The sequence below is a fragment of the Apteryx rowi genome, unplaced genomic scaffold (genome assembly GCF_003343035.1).
Source record: "Apteryx rowi isolate R43461 unplaced genomic scaffold, aptRow1 scaffold_331, whole genome shotgun sequence".
NCBI classification, from domain to species: Eukaryota; Metazoa; Chordata; class Aves; order Apterygiformes; family Apterygidae; genus Apteryx; species Apteryx rowi.
The window spans coordinates 905656-916506 of record NW_020449764.1 but is presented as its reverse complement, the minus strand read 5'-3'; the positions used below and the strand labels follow the sequence as shown (position 1 = coordinate 916506).

Sequence of the window (10851 nt, the reverse complement as noted above, 5' to 3'; positions counted from 1 at the left end):
CCTGCGCATCCTTTCCAGCCCGGCCCCTTCCCTGCTCGCCCCCCTCGCACCTGCAGGACGCGGGCTGGGGCTTGCTCTGCAACTCAGCGTTTAATTCAGGGGCCCTGATCTGGGGCATTTGGGGCTGCCCCTTCGGTTACTGACGTCAACCCTCAGGAGGTCCCGGGCCCCAGCCTGGAGCTCTGTAAAGCCCCTCCAGAAAGGCTCTGGCTGTGGGGTCAGGAAAAGCCCCGCGTGAGATGTCCCGTCCCCTCCGCAGGGTCCTCTGCAGGTCCACGGGTGGTTACACAGCTGGCAGCAGAGAGCCGAGACAAGGAGCAGCAAAGCTCCATCCCCTGGTGCAAGAGGAGGAGGTAGCACGCACGCTAAAGACGTCTGCAGTCAGAATTGGAGGTTTGTTTTTTGTTTTTTTTTCCCGAAGGAGATTTTAAAAGTGACTTCTGCAAAGAAGTGGGCTCTGCCACGCAGCAGAGCGGTGCCGGAGTGCCGCGGGCTGCCCTGGCTGCCGGAGCACCGCAAGCCACCAGGCCCGGCCCGCGTTCCGCTCGTCCCAGGCCCTGCTGGGGTGTTTGACCCGTCAAACCCAGCGGGAAAAGGGGTTTGGTCTGGAGAGGAGCTCTGCGGGTTGGCAGAGGTTTGAGGCAGAATCGGCTCTCGCTGTTCCCAGCTCTGCAGAGGCTGCTTCCCTCACTGGCACCAGGGAAGGGACCCAGGAGTCCTGGCTCCTAGGGCGTGCGGCTCCCCCGGTCGGACACGCATCCCTCCGGGTCGGACGCTGCTCCCCAGGCACCACGCCGCAGCGAACAGCCAGACCGCAGCCGCGGGGAGGGACGGGGGCTCCATCCCCCACCCCGTCACAACCCCTTCCCTGGCGCACCCTGCCTTGCCGTCTCCTCCAGCCGAGAAGGAAAAATCCTGCTGCGAAACCAGAGGAAAACGCTCGGCTCTATCTGCTTCAGCCGCAAAACTCGCCCCACGGCGGCTAAAGCCCCGTGGGCAGGGGCTCAGGCTGGAGATGCCACCGAGGCGCGATAGGGAGCTCCCGGCCTCCGCTCCCATCCCTCCTCCGCCCGCCGCAGCCCTGCCTTAGCTTGAACACCACGAGGTATTTTAAAATAATTTCTGCTTTGATGAATTGCTGGGTAGTCCGCGATTGCTCATAATCAAAGGGAGGAAAATGCAAATGAGAGCCAGCCGAGAACTCTCGGCACCAAACGTTTATCTCACTGCACAGTGCCAAAAAGAATTAAAACAACATTAAACTCCCAGCAATAATGTTTAAGTCCTCGTTTCCAAGTGCCAAATTGCACCACTCTGGATCATACAGATGTTCGTTAATTATGCTAATTTTTATTAAACTATTAAAACGAGGAGTGCACTGGCACAGCAAGGCAGAGCCCAGTGCAGGGTGAACTCTGCTCTCGTCTGGAGGTGCTAATTTGCATCCTGCTAACGTGCCGATGCCTGAGACCGGGGCTGCTGAGCGGGTGGGTTTTGGGGGGGGGGGGAGAAGAGAAGGAGGGAGTTTGAGGCCAGTTTTACTGGAATCTACCTAATTATGCTCTAATGGGGCCTGTGTGCTCGCTACCTGCGTGCGCTGGGATTGGGGGGGGGAAGTAATTTAGCTGAGACTTTACAGAGGGGATTGCAAACCTGCTAATCGGGAAGATAATTGCTCTGGCGAGGCGTGATGAGCCCGAGCGATGCAAGGGGGGGAGAAGCGGGCACCCTGCGCCCCTCCGCGCCCGCTGGCTCGGTGCTAAGGGGCGGCTGGCCGAGGGCAGGCTCTTGCCCCCGCTGCCCAGCTCCCGCCGCAGGGCTGCAAACATCTTAAATCATCACCGCCGCTAAGTCCAGGCACCCGGCAAGGCCACCCCGGAGGTGACACCCAGCCCTGACCCCCGGGCCCCCAGGCTGCCCGATTTCCTACAGAGAGCCGTGCCCGGCCGTCCTGTGCCACAGTCCAGCCCTAAATTCGGAGGGGGGAGGAGGACTTGGCCACTGAACCCTCTCGCTGCGCCGGCAGCGCCAAACCTCTCCTGCCCCGGGGGAACGGCGACGGCCCTGCTCCGCTCTCGACCCGCAGCTCCGCTTTTTGTCATTGCTGCCGCAGAAACTCCGCGATTTACTCCCAGAAAGGAGAAAACCCCTCAAAGCGCTTTCTGCATTTCATTCCGGAGCTCAGCAGCGCCAAGCGAACCCGGAACAGACGCTCGTTCAGATAATCGCCAGCAATCGGGGCTTTTATGGCAGGTTGGTGCATGGGGCCGTAAAAGGATTTATGCTGCTAATCTCCATCGACAAGGGAAAAGGAGAAAGGGGGAAAAAGAAACAACAAGACGACAACAAAAAAAAATACCCCAGCCGAAACCCACCGCCACCGAATCTGCTGTAAAACGGCAAAGCCCATAAACAAAACGTGCCGTGGCCACCAGCACGGGGAATATGTCGCGGCGTGAATCAGCCTCGAGCGGTTTCCCCGCCGCTGTTTGCGGCTGCGGGAACATCGCAGCCCTCCTCCGTGCGCCGGCCCCGAGCCCACCGCGGCCGCTTCGGCAGCAAGCACCGGGGGACGCCGGCGCGGGGGGACGCAGCGGGCTCCTCTCATCAGCCTGCAAAGCGCTCGAAGGTCCCTGCTAGGCGATGGCTGCATTTTAATTTCCAGCTCTTCCTGCTGCTTCCTATTTGTGCCGTCGCGCACGCAGCGACTCAGCCCCGGCGCTGGCCGGCTGCGGGGCCGGCACAGCGAGTGGGTGCTCAGCCCCGCATCCCGCACCGGCAGAGGGGCGCGCCGGCCCGTTGCCGAACCTCAAACAAAAACTGCTTGAGTCCGGCTTCTGCTGCCGGGCTTCTCCCCGCGCCTCGTGCCCAGGCTCCTCCGGCATCACCTGGCAGCGCCAACACTCTTCTGCGGAGGGAGAAAGCCAAGTCCCTAAATGATCCAGCGACACCCCGGTGCTCCGTGTCCCCGGGTGCTGTGGCTGCCCCCGTCCTGCCCTGGAGCCGGGCACGGAGCCGCTCTCCTGGGCACCTTCTCCAGGCCGGCACCTGGGCAGCAAGGGCCGACACGGGCACAGGCGATGCCTGGCGTCCCCAGCAACCTTCCCGAGGGGATGTGGCCAACCATCTCCTGCGCCCTGGTGGCCCCAAACGTTTGGCCGCCCCTTGGGGACCCTAAATTCGCAGCTGCAACCTCCCGGCAGCACCCCTGGCCTCTCCGGTGAGCTCAGACTGTCGCGTTAAACCTTGCCAAAACGGCAGAGCCTTCCCTCCCACCCGGACCGCCCTCCCCTCGCCGAGGGGCGCGTGTCTCCCTCCGCCAAGTGCCGCGGGGATGGGATTTGCTCCGTCCCCTGCTCCCGAGCCCTTCCCGCCACCACGCCGCTCCGGCAGCCCTCGTAAACCAGCCGGTCCCACTCTGGGAATGCCATCCATCATCCCCCGCGCACAGAAGATCAATGACGCTCTGATGGATGCCGAAGGAAAAGCCAATCAGTCAGGGACTTATCGGTTTATGATTGCTCGGCCCCATTATTAGTGCTTGTGTGTCATACATTATTGTTAGGAAAATGGAGGAATCTCATTCATAGATGAGGTATGGCGGGCGCACGCGGGGTCGCCGACACAGGGGAGTTTTATACCAGGTCAGCTATACATCTATTTACCTCGAAACCCAGCTCGGAGCCGAGGCGAGCGCCGAATTCGAGGGCCTACCTGGCCTTAGGGGGTTTGGCCCCGGAGCCAGCGGATGCCATACGGATACAGCTAGAAATGTCATTTTTTTAGCAAGTCTCCCAGCCCGGGGCACGGGAGGGTTTTCTCCACGAAGGAGTAATTTGGGTGATGCTTGCCCTTTGCTTCGGTCATGGCCTTCCCCCCGCTCCCCATCGCTGATTCTTAGGGCAAATTCCTATGAAAATAAATAATTCAGCTTGCTCCCAACGATTCGGTTCTCAGCTGCCGTGAGGAGCTGGGGATGCACAGCTGGGGCTGAGGATCCAGGAAGGCCTCGGACCCGCTCCTTCCCCCTACCCCCATCCACCGCACTCCACGTGTCCCATCCCACCAGGCTCCATGCACCCTGTCCTACCAGGCTCCGTATATCCTGTCCCCTCCCATCAGACTCTCCATGTCCCATCCCACCAGGCTCCACAGGCCCCAACCCCAGGAAAGCCAGAGGAGATAAGTGGCAGGGGGCTCAGGTGCTATCAGGGGAGGTGGATGGGGAATAATGCGATAGCCCCCAGCTGGGGAAAGCCTGGCAGAAGCGACCAGTTGGGCCCAGCAAGGCACGAGAGTGGTTTTGGTAAGGGAGATGCTGCAGTTCCTCCGGGAGACAAATTCTCCGGCTTTCCCTGGGCAGACAGGCCTGCCCGAAGACCTTCGGGATTCAGCCCATTAGCAATTCCCCATTAAAAACACGCAAACAGGCAAGCGCAGGCGGCACCGCGGGCTCAGGCGCCCGGCAAGAAGCGCCCGGCTGGGGCAGGAGGGACGCGCGGTCCCTCGCGCCGGCCCCCCTGCGCCCGTGGGATCCCCGCCAGAGCCCGAGGGGCTCCCGCGGGCGCCGTGCACGGGATGCGCTCCCGTTGCTGACGGACGGATGGCCGGACAGCCAGACGGAGGCGCAGCCGGAGCCCCGCAGCAGAAGCGGGGCGCGAGGGGCGGCGCGGCACGGCACGGCGGGGCGGGAGGCGCCGCGCTCGCAGACAATAGCGGCGGCGGGCTCCGGCATTGGGAGAGCACGTGAAACTGCCGTATTAATATTTATTCCATAAAGCAGGCGGCTCCCAGCGTTGCGCGGCTCCGCCGTGCTCTGACCGCAGTACCAACCCTCAGGCACCGCAAACACAATTTGGAAACAATGTGACGGAAATGTTTAATCTGCTCAGCCCATCTGTGCTGCGTATTTCTCCAGATCTCCCTGAGAGAGGCGCCTTCGAATCTCCACATTGCCTTTAATATTCTCCTAAATCACCTCCCCACCGCACTTCAAGGGCCATTGCTACAATATCACAGGTTCATCGAAAGTGCACGGGAGAAGGGGGGTGCAGGCAGGGGAGGGTGAGGAACGGGGGTGCCGGGTGGGATATTTTTTATTTTAAAATATTTCCCAGGGATGGTGTTCCTGTGCCCCTCGGACAGGAAAGAAACAGGGAAAAAAAAAGGGGGGAAAATAAGAGCGAAGTTATTGTGCTGTTGCTGGGAGGCGATTAGCGAGGCTGTTTAGAAGCAAACAGGCTGGAATAGAGCAAAAATCATTTCCAAAGCACTGCTTTTATTAACCTCCTTCCTTGGCCATTCACGTGTGTGTTTGGCTGCTGTTATTTGTCTCTGCTGAGGGCCCGATCCTGCTCCCCCCGCGTCTTGCGTGCAGAAGGGGAGCGGATGCTCCGTTCACCTGACAAGGGGCAGAGCCCCAAAACAGCAAAAGCCAGGGGCCGGGGCCAGGACTCCTGGGTCCTCGGCACCCCGGTGCTGGGTGGGTGCTGATGCCCAGCCTGGAGCCGCAATGCTGCAGCTCAGGTGCATCCTGCTCCGTGCCTCAGTTTCCCCTTTGCCCGGAGGCTCCCTGGTCCCAGCGAGCCCTCGACTCCCGCATGATGCAGCGATGCCCGTGCTGGTCTGCGACCCTCTCCTGAAGGAGAAGGGCCAGCTCCCTGCCACCACGCCGGGCGCCCAGCTGCAAATTTGGGTGCTCGGTGCATGGGCCATGCTGTGCAATGCCATGCCATGCCAAGCAATGCCATCCCATGCTGTGCTGTGCCATGCAATGCCATGCCGTGCCATGCAATGCCATGCAATGCCGTGCTGTGCCATGCCATACAATGCCATGCCATGGTGTGCAATGCCATGCTGTGCCATGCAATGCCATGCCAAGCAATGCCATGCCATGCAATGCCGTGCCGTGCCATGCCATGCAGTGCCATGCCATGGTGTGCAAAGTCATGCCGTGCCATGCCGTGCCATGCAATGCCCTGCCAAGCCGCTGCTGGTGCCCGCTGCCCCCCAGCCCCAAACCCAGCAGCCGCCCCCGGCTCCGAGACGCTCCGGGCTCCTCGCAAATTAAAAGCGATGACTAATTGCGGGGCGCGGGGCGCGCGGGCGCCGCTCGCCAGGCCGACGGCGTGTTGCATCACCCGCGCGGCGTTGCCATGGCAGCCGCTTATGGCTTCATTTCCTGCATCCCCGGGGGTTGGCGCAGCCGGATCCACCTGCTCTTTACCCTTCCCTCCGCGGGGTCATAGTCAGGTCGCCAGAATAAATGAACGTGAGCACTAATGATGTGTTTGCTGGCTGTTTATGCTCTCTGTGTGTCAGGGGCACTCACATTTAGAGAGCTCATTATGGCTGCAATTAGACTGCACCATTGCTAGATATTTAACTCCTTTTTCTTTTAAATTAGCATTTTAATAACGTTCTTTGAGCAGGGGAAACAAAATGACCATTTTTCACGGACAAACTTCCTAGCTGTAGGTGCAACTTTAATGGCAAAGTTGCAAGGGAGGTAAAATAAGATGAGGCCTGTTCCCGTCCTGCCGATTCCTGCCCGTCTCCCCCCTCCTGCCCTCGGCGAGAAAGGGGAGGGAAAAAAGAAGAGGGAGAGATTTTTATTTGCTTTATCGCACACTCAATTTCCTAAATTTGTTCTGCAGCCAATTATTTTCGCCTTTAAAGTCCTGGACGCTCGCGCCTGATGAAAATTAGCAGCCATCTGAGCTAAACCCTGCGCGTGACCCGTGCAGAGGGCCGGGAGCGAGGGCGCACGTGTGCGTGCACGCGCGTGCCGGGGGCCCCAGCGCCGCTCGCACGACGGCCGTCGCCCAAATCTGCCTACGGGGCCGCCCGCGACCAAACCCTGGCGGGATCCCCCCCCTCCGCCGCAGCCGAAATCCCGCCGCTCCTCCCAAATCCGGGGGAAGGAGAGCCGGGGCCGGGCGGCCGTCGCGGGAACGGCGCCGCCTGCGTCTGCTCCTCCGCAGCCTCGACTCTGCCGCCACCGCTTCGTAACGGCAACGCGGAGAGCGCAGGCTGTAATTTGGTGATAGCTACCCCAGGACATATCTAGATCCACTTCTGTTATTTTAATTAAATACTGCATTATGGTTTGTGACAACTTCATCGCCGTGGCGTAAATGAATTTGGAATTAAAGTCTTACTTAGGCATTCCACTACTTCCCCCTCCCCTCCCCTCCCCGCCTCCGTTTTACAAAGCAAAAGGCCATAAAACGGCGATGTTCGCTCATTTACAGATGGAGCGGTGCGGGGRAAAAAAAAAAAAAGGAAAAAAAAGGGAGAAAAGGCGAGACAGGGCAGAAGCAAGCGGGAAAGGCTCCTCGCTGTCGGGCGGCCCGGGGACGGGCAGCGGTGCAGAGCCGTGTGCGCCGCCAGCCCGGCCCCGCTGCCCCGGCACTCCAGCGTGGAGCTCCGCGCGTGCCGCCGTCGTTAGCCGTTAACAGCCTGATCTGAATTTTTAACTACTGATTTGTGGCTGCTCCGCCGAGGAGGACGCGGGGGAAGTTTCACACGGTTCGGGACTCGCTCTCCGGGAAGCGCGCGGYGGCGGCGGCGGCTTTCTTGGGGCAGGCGCCACGGCCTGAAAAGAGTTATGGCCCAGGCAAACTTTTATTTTATGCCCGGGAATGGGAATTTCAATTCCATCCATCTATTAACTCGTCTCTAATGAAACTAGACCGTACGTGACATTTTGCAATATAACTGCTTTAAATGTTACCACATCAATTGGTTTAAATGTTACCCGCGCCTCATGAACCGAGAGATGGTTTTATAATTATCTCCGTCTCTCTCTAACGAACAAAGATTTCCACTGTCTGCTTGCATTTTACATTATCAGAGGAAACAAGGATGTGTGTTTAAAACACAGATGCTCAACAGGCTAAAATGAAAAAAAAAGAAAAAACGGCAAATAAGCTGTGGCAATGGAAAAGGTGTTTTCTCGTCACTCACGGATTTGGCAAATCAGGGCAGGTTCTGAAGGGCTCGTGATCGATTTTGCCTCTGTGCCCTTTGGGTTTCACGCTCGGTTTTCCTCTTGTTCAATCTATCGCAGCTTAACCATTCCCAAAATAAAAATGACTCGCACGCATCTATACACACATATATATGTATGCACATATATATGTATAAATATATATAACAACGGCGGCCTGTGAAAGTTATGGCCGGTGAAGGATGGGTTTAGCAACGAGCCCCTTGCTTGCACGTTCCCCGTCTTTGCAACCCCAAGTGAAATTTCCACTTCCATTTATGAAATAATCCGGGAAATCATCAGACATTTGTTACGCTGGAAACAAAAGCTTTTTCTGCCGCCCATTTTAAGCAGGGCATTGCAGCGAAATGTCACCCCCCCTCGCCGGCAGATTAGCGAGGGGCTCGTTACTAAATCTCTGTCTAATAAAGGCAGAGTTGACTCTGGAGGAGCTGCTTGTTATAATCCTGGCTTTGGAAAATGGAAGGATTGTCACACTTAAAGACACAAATTTCCCCCATAATATATTCGAATGGAAACCTCTGAATCCAATACTACATGGGCATATCTAATAAATTCACAATATTTCAGCCTCAACAGCCTACAACGGTTAGTTTTAAAGATTTATGTGGTAAAAAATTACTCAGTGATGAATACAGTTTATTCTGCGCAGTATTGGAGGGTATAAGGAATTAAACTACTGTCTTTAACAGTGAATTTATTATTACCTCTGTCAAAGATGAAGTCTTTAACAGCATTTATTATAAATTTCAGCACAAAATAAATGGTCGGAATATGCGTTAAAAACCCCACAATGTTCGCACGTGCCCCGCGGGACGGGCCGAGGGCGCGCGGGACCCCAAAACCCCAGGGGCCCGGGGCATCCCCCAAACCGCCGGGGCACCGGAGCCCGCGGGGTGCCAGGGCAGCGTCGGGGTTGGCACGGGGTGGAATTTTGGGGATTTGGGCACAAACGGGCCCGCGGGAAGCGGCGCCCGGGGGCCGCTCGCTTTGTTCCCGCGCGGCCGCCGAGGGAAGGGGYGCCGGGCACCCGGGCGGCTCCCGCCACCCTTTTGTCCTCTCCGGGCGCGGGTGTCCCCTCATTTATAAAAATTACCTGGGAGGAATGAGGCTGCCAGGGGTTTGTTCTAGACGATTGGTTCCCGCCGGGGGGCGAGGGAGCCGCCRGGGAAGGATGGCCCTCGCTTGAATTTGACCGGTGTGTGACCGTTGCCTTCCCGCTGACCCCGCCAGCCCATTCCCGTCCCTCCAGCTCCACAGCCTCCCGGAGGGGTTATTAATGGGAGCGAAGCACCGCTGCCTCCGCCGGCGGCACACGGCGGCCRCCGAGCCCAGGGGCCCGTCTCCTGCCCTGCTAGTGATTTTTGGGCGCCCCCGGGGTGGCCGTCCGTCCGTCCGGGGCGATGCACTGGGCAATGAGCCCCAGCAGCGTCGCCAGCCACCGGCTCCACAGCGAGGAGCTTCGCCGTGCCGGGGCCCCCCGTCCGCGGACGCCCCCCTGGCCTCTCCCCACCGGCGCCGTGGCCCCAAAGCCGGACAAAATGCCACTAGATGTCACCACACTCCTTTCGCTCAGGGTCCGGGGTATAGAAATATGCCCCCCCCCCTTCCCCCCTGCTTTCATTGAAAGCAATTGAGAGAATTAACTTATCCGGTTTTATGGCCTGCTTGTCACATCCAACTAAGCCCACTTAAAATAGGAAGTCTCGCTGCATTCAAATAATTATCATAAYATACAAATCACTCAGCCAGGGGACAAGGGGCTGGTGCCGGGAAAGGATGCACTGCTGCTGCCAGCACCGCTGCTCCCTCCTCCCCAAACCGACACCCCCAAACGTGAGCCGGGCCGGGCTGCGCCGCGTGGGCAGCAGCGCTCCCGGGTCGCTGCAAAGCGGGCGATGGAGGCGGGTGCCGGCCCTGACCACCACCACCCCGGCCCCGGCCACCACCACCCCGGCCCCGTTATCTTTGCAGCACTGGGGACCTGATGAAGCATGAGAGCCCCAGTGCCAGGCCAGCACCACCCGGGCTCGGGCGATGGGACCCGACACCCGCGGGCTGCTCCCATGACCGTCCTGCGCCACTGGGCATCCTCGTTCCCTCCTTGTCCACCGCTCCCAGCCAGGACCGCGCATCCCCTCGGAGCGCACCGGCCCCCGATCCCCCTCTGCCACCGCACCAGGCTGCTGAGTCCCTGCCAGCTACTGATGTCCACTAACCCCCCAAGCACTTTTCCCCGCTGCTGCTGCTCGAAATGTCAGACAGGACCCGCGCAGCAGCCGGCGTGTGTTTCAAACACACCAGATGGATTTTTATATTAGCTCCTATTTCATGTTCAGACAGAGCGACCACACCGCTAAAACTGCAGCCTYGACGCTGCCGAGTTTGCTTCTGTGAGATTAATTCTGCGAAATTAATTGGGACAAGATTGAAAAGGAAATTAAAATGCAGCTGAGTGAACAGGCTTTTCAAACACCTTTTCCCCCTCCCCGCCTTCCCGCTCTCCCCCCGCCRCGCGGCTCAGCCGCGACTCCACCGCGGCCACCAGCATCCATCGCACAAAGTAATTTACGGGGGAAAAGCTCTCAGGACCGATCGGTTACGTGTGAGGGAGCCGGCACAAGAGTCGCAATCTGGAGCCACTGAAGAGAGCGAAAGCCCTGCCGCGCCGCCAAGCTGCGTCCCCACGCCGGCCCGCGCCRCTCCGCGCTCCCTCCCTCGCACCCGGCCGGCGTCTTCCACGGCCGCGCGGCCCGGGGAGCCTCAGGCACCACACCGGGGCACCGGCATGGCCAGGAGCCGCTCCTGGCTCTGCCCCGGAGAGGCATGATGAAAACTCA

General features: G+C 59.1%; 1 protein-coding gene across 2 annotated transcripts in view; it reads right to left on the bottom strand.

Annotated features, from left to right (window-relative positions):
* The window catches only part of SKAP1 (src kinase associated phosphoprotein 1), a 164198-nt gene that overhangs the window by 1271 nt on the left and 152076 nt on the right, over positions 1-10851 (bottom strand). The window lies entirely within an intron of this gene.